The sequence below is a fragment of the Puntigrus tetrazona genome, chromosome 6 (genome assembly GCF_018831695.1).
Source record: "Puntigrus tetrazona isolate hp1 chromosome 6, ASM1883169v1, whole genome shotgun sequence".
NCBI lineage: Eukaryota > Metazoa > Chordata > Actinopteri > Cypriniformes > Cyprinidae > Puntigrus > Puntigrus tetrazona.
In genome coordinates, this window is record NC_056704.1 from 192,704 (window position 1) to 211,047 (window position 18,344).

The 18,344-nt window shown below is 37.5% G+C and overlaps 1 long non-coding RNA gene across 1 annotated transcript; it reads right to left on the reverse strand.

Moving 5' to 3' along the window:
• Positions 1 to 15,350: 15,350 nt before the first annotated feature.
• Positions 15,351 to 18,344, reverse strand: LOC122347556. Its single transcript, XR_006251236.1, has 2 exons — positions 18,260 to 18,344; positions 15,351 to 16,430 (listed from the first exon to the last, which is right to left on the reverse strand). It is a non-coding gene; the product is annotated as an uncharacterized LOC122347556 (long non-coding RNA).

An 18,344-nucleotide genomic window follows, 5' to 3' on the forward strand; every position in this document is an offset into this window, starting at 1 on the left:
GTGGCTCTTCTGAGGAGTATTTCAGGCCGAGGCTAGCGTTTTCCTCGCGGGCAGCAGAGGAGGGGATGTTTAGGCTGCTTACCCCAGCGAGTTGAGCTCTACCTGGGGTTCAGAGCTGAGAACGGCATCTGTTTACACCTGGAGGTGTGGAGCTGATCCTCAAATAACTGTCTTAGCGCAGCAGAGATCTGGTTTCTGTGTTTAACAGTCCCGAGGCGGTTCAATCGGGACCACGAGAGAGCCGCATGAATACAAACACACTGAAGCCTGAGGTCAAATACTCAATTATTACTGGAATATTCAAATATTGTGTGCATAAAGGCGAACTTACCAAACAAATGGTATATGCAAACGTATACTGTAACATGTTTTTGTGCATTGTTATCTTACACCCCTCACACACACACACACACACACACTCTCACACATACACACACAGCTGGGAGTCTCAGGTAAGCCTGTTTTCCACGCTTCTCATCTCCTCGCAGCTCTTCATGTGAAATGACACTCAATCTCAAATGGAGCCCTCGGGCCACCGTACGACTGCAGGAAGTGTTTTCATCTACGTGTGCAACATCACAAGTTTCTTTACCTCAGCTAAAAAGGGTTATACGTTTTGCTGTTTTGACAAGAAACGGTGCAGAAACTTTTCTTTTCAGAGCTTTCAGGCTTTGGCAAATTAAATATTTGAGTACATTTGTTGCCTGTTCTGATTTATATGCTTTATTTTTTTATGGGATTCATGGGATTTCTGGGTTTTGCCGTGGTTTTCCTGCTTGCTGAAGGTAACGACTGAAAAGTAGTTTGACCAATTGCATGGAGGAATTGGAAATAATCAACCAATCATGGCATGAGAGAAAGAGTCAATAGTATAAGCAGTGCAAATATGTCTTCATATAATATATGAGGATTGTAGAGAGAATGAACAATAAAACCTGGATATTTTAGGCCAATGTCCAGGAATAAAAACTGCATATACTGTATGTATATTGATAACCACTAGATTAATGGTTTTCTTGTAGCAGTCAAATAACAATCCCCCCCAAAAATCCCATAGATTTTCATTAAAGGAATGGATGGATTGGAGTTCAAGACCTCTATTGATTACTGACATCATAGTAAACTATTGTTGACCTTTGGCCTTATTGTCTGTGGCCTTTGAAAAATTGCCAGCATTTGTAAAGAGCATTTAACCTCGCTTGTATTTGCGGTGAGGGAAAGACACAAACACACACACAATAGAGCATTAGGTGAAGACGGCTTTCAGTTAACCCCGCCCATAAGCCTGAATCCGATTGGCTGGTTTATGCAAATATTTACATGTAAGCATTTAGCCGATGCTTCAATCCTCAGTCGATTACAAAAGAAATACTAATGCAGTTCGTCAAAGAGCCAACAATATACAATACCAGATGTAAAGAGAGTGACTGTTGCATGTTAAATTTAACAGTCATGACGCATTAAAAGCTTTTAAAATCATATTTAAGTCTTCGGTGCAATGATTTTTTCCTGCATTTTACAGCCTTGATTGTGGCTTACTCAGTCAGTTTTAAAATCAAAGCTTTAGTTCATCCGGTTGAAATGAGATGTGAATGATGGTGTTTGTCCTGCGTTAATGTTTCTGTGATCTTTTGCCACTGATTCTGAACTGAAGTTAGCAGCTGCTGCACATACGTATTTATACTTTCGATTTATTCTAACACCCCCGGATTTATCGGGCCATGCTGCTAATTCTCGTAACCCACCGTATACGTCCTCATCTTAAGCAGAAACATCATTTAAACTGCATTTTAATTCTTTATAGAGCAGTGCTTCATAGTTTATATGAAGTAAACTGTTATCAAGATAATAAGCTAATGACAGACTGGTTATAATAATCATAATCAGATAATGTTTGTTGGCACGAGAGCATGTTGCGGTTTGGCATCTGCATTATTATTTGGCAAACTGTGATTAAGCCGAATATTTCCTGCAGATTACAGTTCAGCGAGACTCAAACTGTGTTTTCCTGCAGCCGCGCATCAGCCCAACTATTCACCATCAAACACTCGTTACTGCAACGAGTCGGATCCAATTATTTTACATTATACTAAAGCAAGTAAACAGCGTCGTAATGAGAGCAGAACACGGAGCTCAATGGAAATGATGGCGGAGAGGCTTTATTTTCATGAATATGCTTCCACGAGTGTTAAATGAGCTGTGAAATGAGATTCCATCACACACACACACACACACACACACACACACACACACCGTGTTGAAAAAAGTGTTAAAGTGTTTAAAAGGAAGACTGAAAGAAAGTAAAAAGCCAATCTCGCTTTCAGGAGGAAATCTGGATCATTACATTGAGTCTCGAAGCCATCGGAGGAATTTGATTTTCTAATGGAGTAATGCTGAATGCAGGCTTATAAACGCAAATACAGGACACACACACACACACACACACACACACACACACACGCACACGCGCGCGCCCCAACCCTTCTGACAGATGCTTATTGAGAGATTTACAGATTTACAGACACTTTTCTGTGCGCGTTTTTGCATTTTCTCATGGTTCGAAGGCATTTTGCACCTGCTGTGGAGAAACTTTCATTCGACTCATTTGCATTCGTTCACTTCGCGTCTGTTTCTGAGCTTCGGGCTGTGGATGGGGTTTTACCCTCGGAGAGAGAGAGATAGCAGCTCGTTCTCTCCTCGTGACGTACGCAAAGTGCCATAGATTAGTATAAGCATTCCACATTAAATTGAATTAAATCTTTTTGAAACGACAGTTTCGCTTGTAATACAATAGAAGCAGCTCCAGTGATATTTCAGATGAGGTGAAGGATGTGTGATGTATGGATATCTCCAGCAGAGCAGACGCCTGCCTCAAAATGTCACGCATCACGTCTATCAACGTGTTTAATCAAAATGCCATTTCAATGCCGATACAGTCTATATAAGATCTTGGTGTTGCCATGTGAACATGGGTGATTTTTGAAGAAACCGATGCTGTAAACCAAAAATATCTGAATCGGTGATGTATTGTGAAACTCATGTTTGTTGCTTTCCTTGAATATCATTCATGATCACATATGATTATATTTTAAATGTTAACATTATTCACATTAGTGGTCCACCAGTAGAGTAAAAGGCTGACTTTTACCTCCATTTTTGACCTTTGGCATCCCTGTGGTTTGACTATAGTTTACTAAACTGGGGTTGATGTAAAGCTAATGATTAATTAAACCATAAAAATGTCAAATTAAATTACATGCATATAAATTAAGAAAAATAAAAGTAATATTTTATTATACCTGCATGTCACGTGACCACCGACCAACATTATAGAAGCATGAATATGCAAAAGTGTTGATAATTTATTAATATATTGCATATTATTGCTAATGGGGTTATTAGTTAAAACTAAAACCATTAAAAAAACCTGAAACAAAAAGTACATTTAAATAAAATAATTAAAAGGGGGGGAAAGGTAAACTTGTGTTATTTGATTTACATTTCGCATTTTGCTTTAGTTGAACTAAAATATAATTAAAACTAAAACTGGTGTAAAAATAATAATGACAGAAAAGCAACAAAACTAACTATATATCTAACTGAAGTTAAAATGGAAATTAATATTTAACTGAGCAAAATTCATTACATTGCATAATATTTTTTATTAATTCTTACCCTTGTAAACAAATAAAATATTGATTTCTTCCTGGTAATTCTATCATACGTGACACAAATGGCCTACAAAAAAAGTAGGATCTTTCTTTTCTTAGTGTTTTTGAACCTGAAGTCTTTTTTTTTTTTTGTCATCGAACTTTTCTTTTTAACCTGACCGTCTTTGTAGCATATAATATTGTTCTTCAAACAAGACGGCCGTTTCATATCCTGGTATTATTTTAATATGTGCTCGGCAAACATAATAAAGCGGGGTCATGTGTTCAGTCGCACGAGTAAACTGTATTTCTGCAGCTGCACGTTTGAATCAATGTGTAACGCTCTCTTTCTGAGATCAATACGACACATCGGGAACACCGCATCCCATTTTCTGACCTGTTATCTTCATCTGTCTCCACCAGCGTTACCATGACTACAAGCACACGGGCCAGGCCTCTCCTCGTGAACACAAGACCGAGTCTGTGCCAGAGACGCAAGGCATGGAAATCATGTCACACGACAAGAACTTCATCAGACACTCAGCTATCACAGACTCGGAGATCAAACCTGCGTTCGTACAGGCCGGAAAAAGTGAGTCGGAGTATGAAAACCAACCGATGGAGAGAAAAAACATCACTGACTGCTGCATTTTTTTGAGCATATACATCTGATGCCAAGATTATTAACTGACTTTAATTATCTCTCATAAGCCAAAGCAAATATTACTTTCAAAACGTCATCAATTACGCCGAAATTATCTGTTAAATACGCATAAACGACACTGAAATATTAAGAGATTTATGTTAAAAATGCTTCAACCGTACTGAAATATTAATGATTTAAAATGCATAAAGTATATCGAAATATTAGAGATTTAGGTTTAAAAATGCAAAGTATATTAGCGATTTAAAAATGGATAAACTACACTACACTAAAGTATTAGATTCATGGGCTTAAAATGCATAAAGTGTTAGAGACGTGTTTAAAAATGCACAACGTATATTATTTATGATTTATGCATGAACTGCACAAAAATATTTGTTAAAACGTGTTAAAAAATGCATGAAGTATACTGAACTTGAGTTGCTTTAAACTGCTTAAACTACACAGAAATATTAGAAATTAAAAATGCATAAACTACACAGAAATATTAGAGATTTATTTGTATAAAAATGCATGAAGTGTAGTGAAATAGTAGTGATTTACAGCGGAGCTCACGGATATCTGCACCCTTGGTAAATAAGATCAAAGAAGGCTGCATTTAAAAAAATTATTGGATAATAAAAATTTAAAAAGCTAGGAAATATCAGAATGAAATAAATGTTTTTTTCTCAAATACACGTTGGGCGCAGTTATTGGTAACCTTTTCTTCAATGCTTTTTGAAAGCTCAGGTCAACAGCTCTAAACGTTCTCCTCTAATGTCTGATGAGGTTGGAGATCAGAGACCGTTCCTTCATCTTCGATTCACAGCTTCTCTTCCGTTCACCTCAATCTTCTGCAGGGCTCAGGTCAGAGGACTGGAACGGCCAGAAGAAGCTTGGTTTTGTGCTCAGCGACCCATTTTTGAGGTTTGGTGAAGATTGTGAGATTTATTACAGACTTATTGATTTTTTTATCTGTTGTATTTGATAGATACCCATGATGCCATGTGTCTAAACAAGATGTCCGGGACCGCCAGCAGAAATACACAGCATCAATAATTTCATTTTACACACAGGGTACTTTTTATGTTCACCAAACCTATCTTGAGTGTTTTAGTTTCACCTGACCATAGAAGCCAGACTCGCTTGAAGGTCCAGTCGTGTCTGATAACTGAAGATCCTGGAGCGAGGACATGTGGTGATGTTGGTGTTGTTTGACAGCTGTTTTTAAGGCTTTTTGGCCCCCGAGACTCGACTATTTTCTTCAGTTCTTCAGCTGTGGTCCTTGGAGAGTCTTTGGTGGTTTAAACTCTCCTCTATTAGTCCGATACAGACACACATCCTCTTCCAGACATTTTCTGTCGACTGGAAACTCTTAATTCTTGACCTGATGATGGTAATTAAAGCCACTTCACTAATTTATGAAGCTCATTATCTCTTGCTGCACATCGGAAATATAATTTTAGTTTTTTTCCCATTGTAATGGATGATTAAGGGAATTTGGGCTTTGTTTTCCCTCCTATTTATGTTTTTGTGAAACAGGAAGCCAGAAGAAAGTGCTCCTGAGAAAGCGTCACAGATGACAAAAGCTGCTTTAAACAGCTCATGGATAAAGAAAATCCACATTTGACATTGTTTTGAACAGCTTCCTCATTTTACAGGACTTCTTGAAGCGTCTTGGAGACGCTGTTCTTCTAGATTTAATCACATCTCACTGTATTATTACAATCAATGCCGAAATGAATGCAAAAGATAGAAATGAAACCATGCTCCAGAGGTGGAGCGAGACACTGCTGCGCTTCGGTCCGCTCGAGGTGCGACACCGACGCTGGAACAAAGCCGCACGTCTTCAGTCGTCAGCACAGAGAAAAGGCCACAGCTGGAACGCAGCGTCCCAATCAAAGCAAAGAGCGTAAAATGAAGATGCCAGGCTGAGCAGAGCAGAGCAGAGCCGCAGGCATCAGGAGCCACTAAACACCTTCCTCCTGTCCTCATCCTCATCCTCATCCTCCAGACACTGCTGTAGATTAATGACCCGACCCCAAGATTCATCAATGAGCAGCGCGCACACACACACACACACACACACACACACGCACACACACACACTATTCCTGCTGACAGATCATCATTACTGTCCCACACAGATAATGGGACGTTTAGACACTATACAGAAACAAGAGACTAAAACATTACACAGTGAGAAGATGAGAGTAATGATGCTGAACATTCACATTATATTTTAAAATATATTTACACAGAAAACAGGAAGTTTACATTGTGATAATATTTCTAATATCATAGCACTGTAAGGTTCTTGCTGCCTTAAATTACATTGAATAGAATTGGCTGTTCAAGTCATTTCATATAATTATTATTTATATATATATATATATATATATATATATATATATATATATATATATATATATATATATCTTATATATATATATCTTATATATATATATCATATATATATATATATATATATATATATATATATATATATATATATATATATATATATATATATATCTATATATATATATATATATATATATATATATCTATATATATATATATCTATATATATCTATATCTATATATATATATATCTATATATATATATATATATATATCTATATATATATATATATATATATATATATATATATATATATATATATATATATATATATATATATATATATATATATATAGTCCCCTGACAAAGTACTTGAAGAAGAAAACTGAAGTTCTGGAGAAAATTCAGATATTTTAGAACAAAGAATAAGAAAGAGTGCAAACAGGAAGATGAATAGATGACAGAAAGACAATAAAGACACATGACTAACGTGGCATTTCTCTTCGGTACAGTCTGACGGCAATCAATAAGACATTTCCAGAACGAGGCGTCCGTGAGCCGTATTTAAGCTTCGCGTGTCAGCGGCTTCAGAGCGAAAGTCTTACAAATATGAAGGTCAGAGGGCGTCTCCGTCTGCTCGGAGATACGAGAGCGATACTGAGACCAGCTCGGTCCTCACGGCGCTTCTGGACGAAACAATGGCTGTCAGCTTCATCGTCTGAATCAATCACACGCGAGAAATGCCACACAATTTCATTCATGATCTCAGGACGGTCCTCGCACGCATTTCCTTCATTACCTGCGCTCCTTCGGTCACCCAGAGGAGATCTCTGTTTTGAACCGATCTTCTGAAGAGGACCTGATACCATGAACTTAAAGAGCTGGATTCATCCGGATATGAAGATCATCTCGTTTGAGGCTGAATATCATCTGAGCTTGTGTGCTTTTACCAGAGCAAAGTGGTACGGTTTATGCCAAGGGAAGCGCTTGACAACAAAAATACGGTAAAAAAACAGTAAAAAACAATCTTACTGTTTTTGGGGATTGTTAATAAGATCTCCTGAGCTCCTCTTTCTCTTTTTCAATCTTAAGACTGTTACATAAATGTTTGAAATTATGAGATAAAGGCAAAATTATGAGATGATGTTCTTTTATGAGACGAGTCGTAATATTATGACATAGTTCGAAATTACGACACGCTATGAAAACGTCATTATGAGATCAAATCTGAAAGTGAGAAATTAAAGTAATTGTGAGGTAAGAAGTTAAAATGACGAAATCAACATTATGAGATAAAAGGCCAAATTTAAGATTTAAAAAATATTTTTTTAAATGAAAATACTAGGGTATAATTATAACAGTCCAGATTGAGAAACAAATGAAGAAAAAAAAAAGAACTCTGAAAGTCATAATTATGAAAGTAAAAGTGGAAATGTAATTAATTATATGTAATGTAATTATGAGTCTTTTTAATCATAATTGACAATTATGAGATAACTAAGCCATAATGAGATAGATGTCAACATGTTAAGATTATTATCAAAATTATGAGATCAATAAACCCTAAGATAAAACGTTTAAATTGTGTCATAATTTTAACATTTTCCTGCCATAATTGTTTTTATTTCATGATTTTGACTTATGACTTATATATATATATATATATATAAAAAAATGAATAAGCAGTTAATATATATGAGCTAGCGTGACGGAGATATGCTCTGAATGCTGGAGAGAGCTCCGGTCTTTAGCTCAACACCATTCTTTCGAATGTAAATGTCTTTCATTAGCGCTGTGTTTCACTTCAGTAGCTGTGTGGCAGTCTGCCCGCTCTAGTTGGCATACAGCCACGGCGGCAGCTTCACACACACACACACACACACACACACACACACACGTTGGTGTTTGTGGTTTATGAGGACATCCATAGGTTAATGTTTTTTTTATACTGTACACACTGTATGTGCTAAAGTCACACATACATTCCCTACAGGAAACATTATGCATTTTTAGATTTAAAAAATACGAGCACACACACACACACAGACACAGAGAGAGACACATACAGACACAGACACAGACACACACACAGAGAGAGACACACACACACACACACACACACACACACACACACACACACACACACACACACAGAAATCATCTCTAATAAAAGCTGTTGTTATCCGACTGTGTGTGTGAGGTGCATTCACACACACTCCTCAGACGAGACACACAGAGCGGACGCCGCTTCTTATTCCCTGCTGAGAAAAAGACATGTTTTAAAATGAACTGGCTCTTGGTCTGGAGCAGAGAGGACCAGGACACGGCTCAGTATTATCATGTGCTTTTGTTAGCAGCGTGGGTCTGATTAGACTCAAATTGACAAAATCATCAGCTCGGGTTTCTTACATCTCAAACAGGAAAGTACAAAACGGTCAACTATACATTACAATGTTATTCTTGTCAACTAAGTATCTTTTGTAATTTAAACATATCTGAAATAAAAGGAGTGCTGTCAATCGATTAGTCACATCCTAAATAAAAGTTTGTGTTTAAATAAAAGTTTGTATATATTTATTATATACACACTTATACAGTTTAAATAATATATTTTTGTACTGTGTATATATATTATATATATACATACTATATATATATATATATATATATATATATTATATTAGTATATATATATATATATATATATATATATATATATATATATATATATATATATACACTGTATGAGTGTGTTCATTCATGCTTATGTAATTAATATTAATATAAATATTTAATATACAAATAGAACATATTTTATTTAATATTATGGGTAATGAAAGGTTAATGTTTTGAAAAATCTAGTTTCCGCTCAACACGTGTGAAATGTGCTAATGTTTAATTCTGACATCAGCATGAAATGGCTTTGGACTCGTCGGTTAAACCCTTTCTTTTAAGTGACTTTATACACACTTTGAGATTGAAAACTTTTCAGGATGTTTTCATTCACTTAGAGCTGGGTCACACACTGCATGAAAGCTCTTTAAATGCACGCGCACACACACACACACACACACACACACACACACACACACACACTGGTCAGCTGGACTCTCCATAGGCATAATGGTTTTATACTGTACAGACTGTATATGCTATTGCCATACAACAACCCTACACCTAAAACCTAACCCTTACAGGAACACACACACACACACACACACACACAGGGTTCATCAACAGAACTGCATATAAAGAAATGTTTTATGCCTTTCACAGTTACTCTACTCCTTCAAACACCAGCTCAAACACACAAGACTGATCACAGACTGACACACACTCGACTAAGAACTAGAGGAAAGAATAGTCCTAGTCCTGCCACCTAGTGACCTGAAGAGGAATTTGACAAAAAGAACGAGAAGGTCCTTCAGAGATGAGATCTGGCATTGATAGGTTGAGCAGACTTTAAATATAGTTTAAAATATTATCTAGTCAATCCAAGGTCATAATCATTCAAATAAAAAACTAAGAACATAAAAGAACAAATAAAATATAAATTAACTAAAATATTATATATATATATATATATATATATATATATATATATATATATATATATATATATATATATATATATATATATATTATTTATTTTTTTTATATTAATTAATATTTAATATCTAATAAAATATACATGAACTAAAATGTAATAAATAAAACTTTTTCTAAGTTTAACTTTTTACTAAACTTTTTTTTTTTTTTTTTAAATTTATAACAAATACCAAAAAAAACAACAAAATGACTCAGTGTAAGCCACATTTAAGACAAAAACACGCAAGACATGAACCCAATGAAGTGAACAGGAAGTAAGAGCTTGTTCTGAGACTCACTTGACTCTGGAGTCTGCTTTGAGCGCCTGCTGCTCGTACATGTGTGCGGTCTGTTGATAATATTCAGTGTTCTGCAGAAACAGACACAAAGAGTCGGACTTCATACATACATATATAGATACATACATATATAGATACATATATGACTAGGAGAGAAGTTGTCTTAAAGGTACAGCACCACAAAGGTTTAATAGTTGGGGTGAAACCAGTCGTTATAAAGGGACTTCAGGGAAACAAGAGTGAGTTTTATCGGTGTAATATCTGCTCGTTCCTTCAGTTCTGAGCTGTTAAATCCAGCAAGACACAGAAACAATACGCTGTAAGTGATTCTAATCTATCGGTGTAATTACCATCTACAGTCTGTATCATCACGCAGCTGGAGTCATTAGACGCCGTTATCTTATTAAATCTACAATTACACCATGCAAGAGGTAGAGAGAAACAAAAAAGCATTATAAATCGTCAGTGCGAGTTATTATTAACACAACTGTGACTTTTAGGTGAACTATCTCTTTAAAGAGTTTGTTTCGATCACTAAGTATTATCAAACGCCTCTAATAATACATGTGAAGTTTCACGGTTTACCAATGATTCCTCCCTCGGAGAAGTAAGAGTCTGATGGGATAAACGGCAAATAAAGCTCGGATGATGTTGTAGAGACAACGCTTCCCTCACAATCGCTTCATCTCTCTGCTTTCTCTCTTCATTAATACCTGATTCTCAGCTCTACTGAAGCGTCTCTGAATGTTTTCATCTCGCTCTCTGCTCTGATCTGTTTTTGTGCGTGAGGCATTAGCTCAGTAAAAGTGAAGAACGCTCACATCTGTATATAGTTGGTGTGTTTTTGACAGCACAGCTGGAGCAGATGTGTCGTACGGGTCCGGCCGGGAACGTGTCATTTAACAAACACAAGCATAAACCCCCTCAACTTCATTTAAAGGTGAAACAGAGCAAAAGCCACATCTTTTACCGTGCTTGGTAATGTTTCAGAGGTATCCTGTTAAGCTTTTTACAAAATGTACGTTGTTTCGTTAACGTTCATGTACCTGACTGTCAATCACCCACTGAATAATTACATTTGCATTGCTTTAAAAACCTTTAAAGTGAGATGCATGCAAGCCTGTTTCTGCCACTGAATAAAAAATAAAACAAGGTAATTCAAAAAAATTATTTCACAATTCAGACTTTCTAGCAATTCAGTTGATATTTCACAAATCTGACCTTTTTTTGTGCAATTCCAATTAATTTTTTCAGAATTGTGATATATATATATATATATATATATATATATATATATATATATATATATATATACATACTCGCAATTCTGAGTTATTAAGTCCAATTCAAAGGAATTCACTTCCTTACAATCGTTGGTTTATGTCTCATAATCCTGACTTTCATCATGAAGAAAAAGTGTCCAATAAAGTTTATTTTTATTTAGTAACAGAAGGCCTTTCATATATTTCCCACAAATCTTACTTTCTTTGTTGCTAAGTTACGAGGACATTTTTCTCAGAAATATATTTCTCACACAATTTCCACTTTTTCCCCTTTAGAATGTCACGAATATAAAACAAAAAGGCAAATCATTACTTTTTAACTCAAGTTTATATCTTGTAAGCTAAGTTTACATCTCGTTGAATTGCAAAAAAAGTCTGACTTGTGAGAGATGAATTAAATGCCTGCAGAGTGGTGCTAAAAGGTGCACTACTGCATTTGAAAATAGCATATTGTCTGCACTAAATCTGACTGACAGTGTTAAAAGCAAATGATTTAATCATGCTTCTAAGTCTTTGACTCATGTTTTACAGGATCTCGGACCTGATCACATTGCATTGCAAACACAAGGCTGCACCAGGTGCGCTACAGAGCAAGCTTACTGCTTCACAAAGCCATACATAGGATGCTGGTGATGTGATGCACACGTCAAAAAAACTATAGTTTACAGACCATGCATCATGGTATGAGTTTTATGCGTTTTGAGGTTGTATGAAACCGTACAAAAATAGGTCTTTACTAATGTGTATTCTGACTGTATGAACAATAATCAAGAAGAATGAAGGAAATGACATCCGTATGTCTAGTTAAGATTGGAGCAGATATCAGTCTGACTGGTCCGTCAGAGCTTGATCTGATGACACAAGCAGCGGAGTCTGATTTATTCTTGCAGAAGCTTGTGTGTGTGTGTGTGTGTGTGTGTGTGTGTGTGTGTGTGTGATGCCTTTGTGTCACGCTCAGGATTCCTCTACGAGAGCTTAACCAAAGCGTTTCAGATTAGTGTGTGTAGGCTGAATCTTAAAAATGTGAGCCGTCATTTAAAGCATCACACACACAGTCTGCGGCAGTATAACACACACACACACACACACACACACACACACACACACACAACAGACAGGAGCCGATTAAAGGTTTCACCTCAATAGAGCAGGAGACAGAGAAAGAAAAAGATTCAGGAGGCAGAAGTGTGTGTTTGTGTAAGCAGAGCAGCAAATCCACTGTGTGTGTGTGTGTGTGTGTGTGTGTGTGTGTGTGTGTTTAAAACTAGCGTACACAGGCATCACCAAATGAAATTGCACAAAAATATCACAAGTCAAAGATGTCTTAATATGAAATATGTTTGAGAAGCTGATGTCCTGATGTGACACACGATATGCTGCATTTAATAACATTTTGCTCAAATTACCTAAAAGATCACGTTATTTCTATACATTTTCACACCAAAGCTCTTTTAAATTTCAAACAAACATAATTGGAGATCGAAAACAATGCCAAACGTCCAGTTTCCAGGTAAAGCACGCGACTAATCTGAAACAGCTCATGAAGATTTTGCACCAGCTTCTGTTCGTGTAGGTTTGTATTCACAAGAAATGTCTTCTTTTTACAGTTCACTTTATTTCTAACTTTACTGTGGCATTGATAACCGAAGGTTCAAAGGTTGCATTCCTTTCAACATACAACCTTAAATTATTACCTCAACCGAAGCGTTCCTGTAGCTCAACCAAGCAGCAGGTCCCAGGGAAAGCAAGAAAGATGAAAATATAAACGTGCACCTTAATGCAATGGAAATCATTTTGGATAAAAATGTCTAATACATAAATGTATATTATAGTATAAATACGCTTAATTTGAATAAAGTTGCATAAAAAATAAAATAAACAACAGTAGTCTGATTTCTGGACGTCTGAAAACATTGTCTGTGAAAGGACTCTGATTGATCAGAAGATGCTTTTAATCAGCATTAAATAGCATAAAATATAAGTAAATATATTCTTATTTCCTAGTTTTTAAAATCCTTTTTTTATTAATATTTTATTTCTCCAAAAAAATACTTTTTTTGTTGCAGCGGTGAAACAGCTTGTGTTCTGCTGCACATTAAATAAAAACAAACTGAAACTCTCTCTCACGCACACGCTTAATAAATGATCTCTCGGTTTCATACACACACACACACACACACACACACACACACACACACACACACACACACACACACACACACACACACACACACACACACACAAAGGATGTTGATACGTGACATGAGAGCGCCGAGGTTCAGGTGAAGCATAATCATCATGACCTCAAAGTTATGGCATTCATGCAAACAGATGTATTTATAAACGCAGACACACAGACTATATTTAATATGACTGTGAACACATCAGAGAAAACAAACCGTCTTGAGCCCGAAGCTCTTACAGTAAGAACACAGACGTACTTCTAAAGGACACAGTTTGTAAATACCCTCACAAATATAACAGAACCTGTTAAAAACTGACATGTTTGATTTGTAGCAATGAAAAAAGGTTCATAAATGGGCTTCAGATCTAAAAATGGAGTGTGTTTGTGCATCACACACCTTCTTCTCCATCAGATGCAGCTGCTCCTTGTAAAACCTTGCACTAGATGGAAGTTCTGATGTACCTGACTAAATGAAAAAAAAGCTGACAAGTGTGTTATTTAGCAGCTCTTACAGCTAAAGGTAAAACATTAAAACATGTGGTCATTTTAAATCCAAAAGCAAGACCTGCACCTGCAGCCAATAAGTGATCTGCTGCCATCTCCTGGTGATAATAGTTCATTTAGACCATTTCATTTTATCGTTCAAATTAAAAGTTTTCCGCAGAGGCAAGTTTTTTCACGTCTTCTTTATGAATGAAAAGTGAATATTTAATGTGAAGTTTACCACAGCTGTGTAGTTGAGAAAACACAGGATTAATTTCTATCGCTATGCAGATAATACTCAACTATATCTCAACAAGACCAGAGGAATCTTTAGTGTTAAAAAAGAAAAGATTGGATGAACAATAATTTTCTCCTATTAAATTCTGAAAAGTACTGTTGCTTCCTCTACAGCCAAAAATCTGGGTGTCATATTAGACAGCAACCTGTCTCTTGAAAATCACATATGCCATGTTACAAAAACAGCGTTCTTCCATCTTAGAAACAGTGCCAAGCTACAAAATGTTACCCGTTTCTGATTTAAAAGTTCATGCATTCATAACCTCTAGACTGGACTTTTTGTAATGCATTGCTAGCTGGATGTCCTACATCTTTAATAAACAAGCTACAAGGATAGCAACTTATAAGTTTGATCACAACATATAATCATTGCCGTTAATAGTGTTTTCCGTCTGTTTAAGACATTAACTTCATGAGGTTAATGACTTAGACGGAAAACACTGTACTCTTACTGTACATATCTGCCATATAGACATCAACTGTTAGTCACCATTGATAAGTTACTACTCTGTAAAGCTGCTTTGCAACGATTTGCATCATGAAAAGCACTATATAAATAAATACTTGAAGCAAGGCAATTTTATTGTCACAGCACATGTCATACACAATGCTTAATCCAAATGCTGTACATAAAAGGAAATTGGTAACATTTTACAATAAGGTGTCATTTGTTAACATTAGCTAATGTATTGACTAACATGAAGAAACAATGAACAATACATTACACTAATGTTAATGAAAATAATTGTTTATTTAAGTGCACTAACTGATGTTAGTGTATTGATTTTAATAATGCATTAGTAATTACTGAAATTAACTTAGATTAATCTTCTTAGCTCATGCTAACCAATGTTGTTAACTACTGTTAACTAATGGCAAGGAAATTAAACGATCACAAAAATAAGACAATAACAATAAAAACATTTCAAAAACGATTTAAAAATAGATTAAAAATAAATTGAAACAGTTAAGAATATAAAATGATTATACATAAAATGCAGTGCAGTCAGTTCAGACGTAACACAGCTCATTCAGTAAATGCACAGCTAAATGGGTGAGTTTTAAAACTATTTTTAGCATATTTTAGCATACCTGATCTCTTCTGGAAGCTGGTTCCAACTGCAAGCAGCATAATAGCTAAAAAGCGGACTCCTCTTGTTTTGTGTGAAACCTTGGTATTTCTAACAAACAAGATCCTGATGATCTGAGTGCTCTGTTAGGTTTATATTCAGGGACCATATCTGCAATGTATTTAGGTCTTAGACCACTGAGTGATTTATAAACGAGTAATAGTACTTTAAAAGCAATCCTGAATGTAACTGGAAGCCAGTGTAAGAACCTGAGGAGCGGTGTCATATGCTCATATTTTCTGGTTCTAGTTAAAATCCCGGCAGCAGCGTTCTGGATTATCTGCAACTGTAATGGTCTTCTTGGAAAGGAGTGAGGAGATCATTACAATAATCCACTCTGCCGGTGATAAAGGCATGCCGTATCTGCTCTAATTTAGACACACATGGACTTCGGCCACAGAGGCAGAGATAGTGTTGGGCTGGACGGTGAGCTCCACACACTGATCTACTCTGGAGGTGAACCCCTGCGGCTCGTCGGCTGTCTCACAGCGATCACGGCGAGAACAGCTGAGGATAGAGAGAAAGAAACTCACATTTCTACAAAGCCACCCTTAAAAGTGTTACCGACAGTGACGAACAGATAATGCAATATAGTTCAAATAACTTCCATTTGAATGCATGTTAAAATGTAATTTATTCCTTTGATTTCAAAGCCAATTTTCAGCATCATTAGTGTCACAGCTTTGAACAATTTGGCTTGTTTTAAATGGTCAAACAGTTTTGTTTTAGCAGGTTAAGTTGGACAGCAGGCTGGCTTTTGGCTCCTTTCCAGATGGCAAGGCTGGGAGACCAGCTAAAACCAGATACTTCCAGCTAAGACCTTCTCTCGAATGCACTCCATTAATTTCTTTTTTGCGCCTTCCTCACAGTCACTTGCTGGGAGTGAGTCGTCGTCGCTCCACATGACTTGGCCGTACCATCGCAGACATTCTTATCGCATCTTCTCCGTGATCGAAGCGATGCCCTTCTGATGTCCTCGTTTGGCACGTGGTCGAGCAGGGTCAAGCCTAGCACTTACTGGAGCATGTGCATCTCCCCGGCGTGCGCGCTGTTTTTGTGCGTGGCTATGGTGGGCCAGCACTCAGGGGCATACAATGCAACAGGGTGGTGCATGACCGCTTTGTACGTTTGTATATCTTCGACTTGCATCTTCCTGTTGCAAAGCACGCATGTTTCTTGCTGCCATTTGAACCATGCAGGGAGATCCAGGGGATCTATCTGTCTGCACACCAGCATGCCAAGTATTCTTGGTGATGCTGAGCCGCATGCTGTTTGCATCAAGTTGGTCCGACTATTGCTGCGTTCGATGTTGGAGCTGCTGGAGGCCTTGTCCTTAAGGCAGTTGTTGATGGCGAACAGCAGAGTCCAAGGGTATGGTTGTTGGATCAAGTTTGCCTTCATGGTGTCTACGCATGTGATGATGAGCAGAAGCAAAAGGATGGATCCTTGGTGGACGCCATTGCAGATGTTGAATGGTGGGGAGGTGCTGGCGGTGCAGTGGATAACACTGGTGGTATGGTCAATGTAGGCCTCTGGGACACCATGGGTCCTGCAGGCACAGATCGATGATGCAATCTTCATGGTGTGGCAGAGGAGGCAATTTTGCCCTAGCGCATTTTAGATGGTCACCGTGGTGCTCGTTGTCCAGACTTTGGGAATTGCATTGGAAGGATTGGGAGGACCTGGTGATTGCCACCCTTGATTTGGATGTCCTGGCCGATATCTTGGGTGGCAAGGTGGCAAGCACATGTGAGGAAAAAGATAATGTTGGAGCCACCAGGGGCATAGAACTCCTCGACAACCGTACATCCCATGGAGTCGCCATGCCCTGCTTAGCCATTGATTTTTCGATATTAGCCATTTGTTATTTCCCACTGCTTGACATAGATCCTGGACACCCGCCATCACCTGAAAGAGTGCTTCTTCTCAGAAATTGCCTGTTGGACCACCTCTGTCCAGAACCATAATTGCTTGTCGAGATACCTCCTGCCGGGCTTGGTTTTGCCGACAGCTCAGGGGCAGTGGTGCGAATTTGGCGGACGACCAAAGTCCGCCATTGTACTTGAGGCAGGTCAGGGTCAGCTCAGATCCCAGCGAGGACTGTTTTGAGGGTGACCTTGGGCTCCAGCAAGGATTTGGGTCAAGTCGGGGATTCAATGGACATCATCGTTCCTGATCCTGAGCCATGCGTGTGGCGACGTGTACATTGAGGTCCCTTCCGAACACCATTCATTCGGTTTGGTGAAGGAGAGGGCGTAGGCTTCCAGGGACTGCAAGACGTTGTGTGTGTGTGTGTGTGTGTGTGTGCGCGCGTGTATGTATGTGTGTTTTCTTACATGTTGTGAAGGACACACCAGCCGCAGTGAGGGTCTCTGGAGTTCAGACATTCAGAGCAGCTGCTGTACTGAGAGCAGCTCTCCA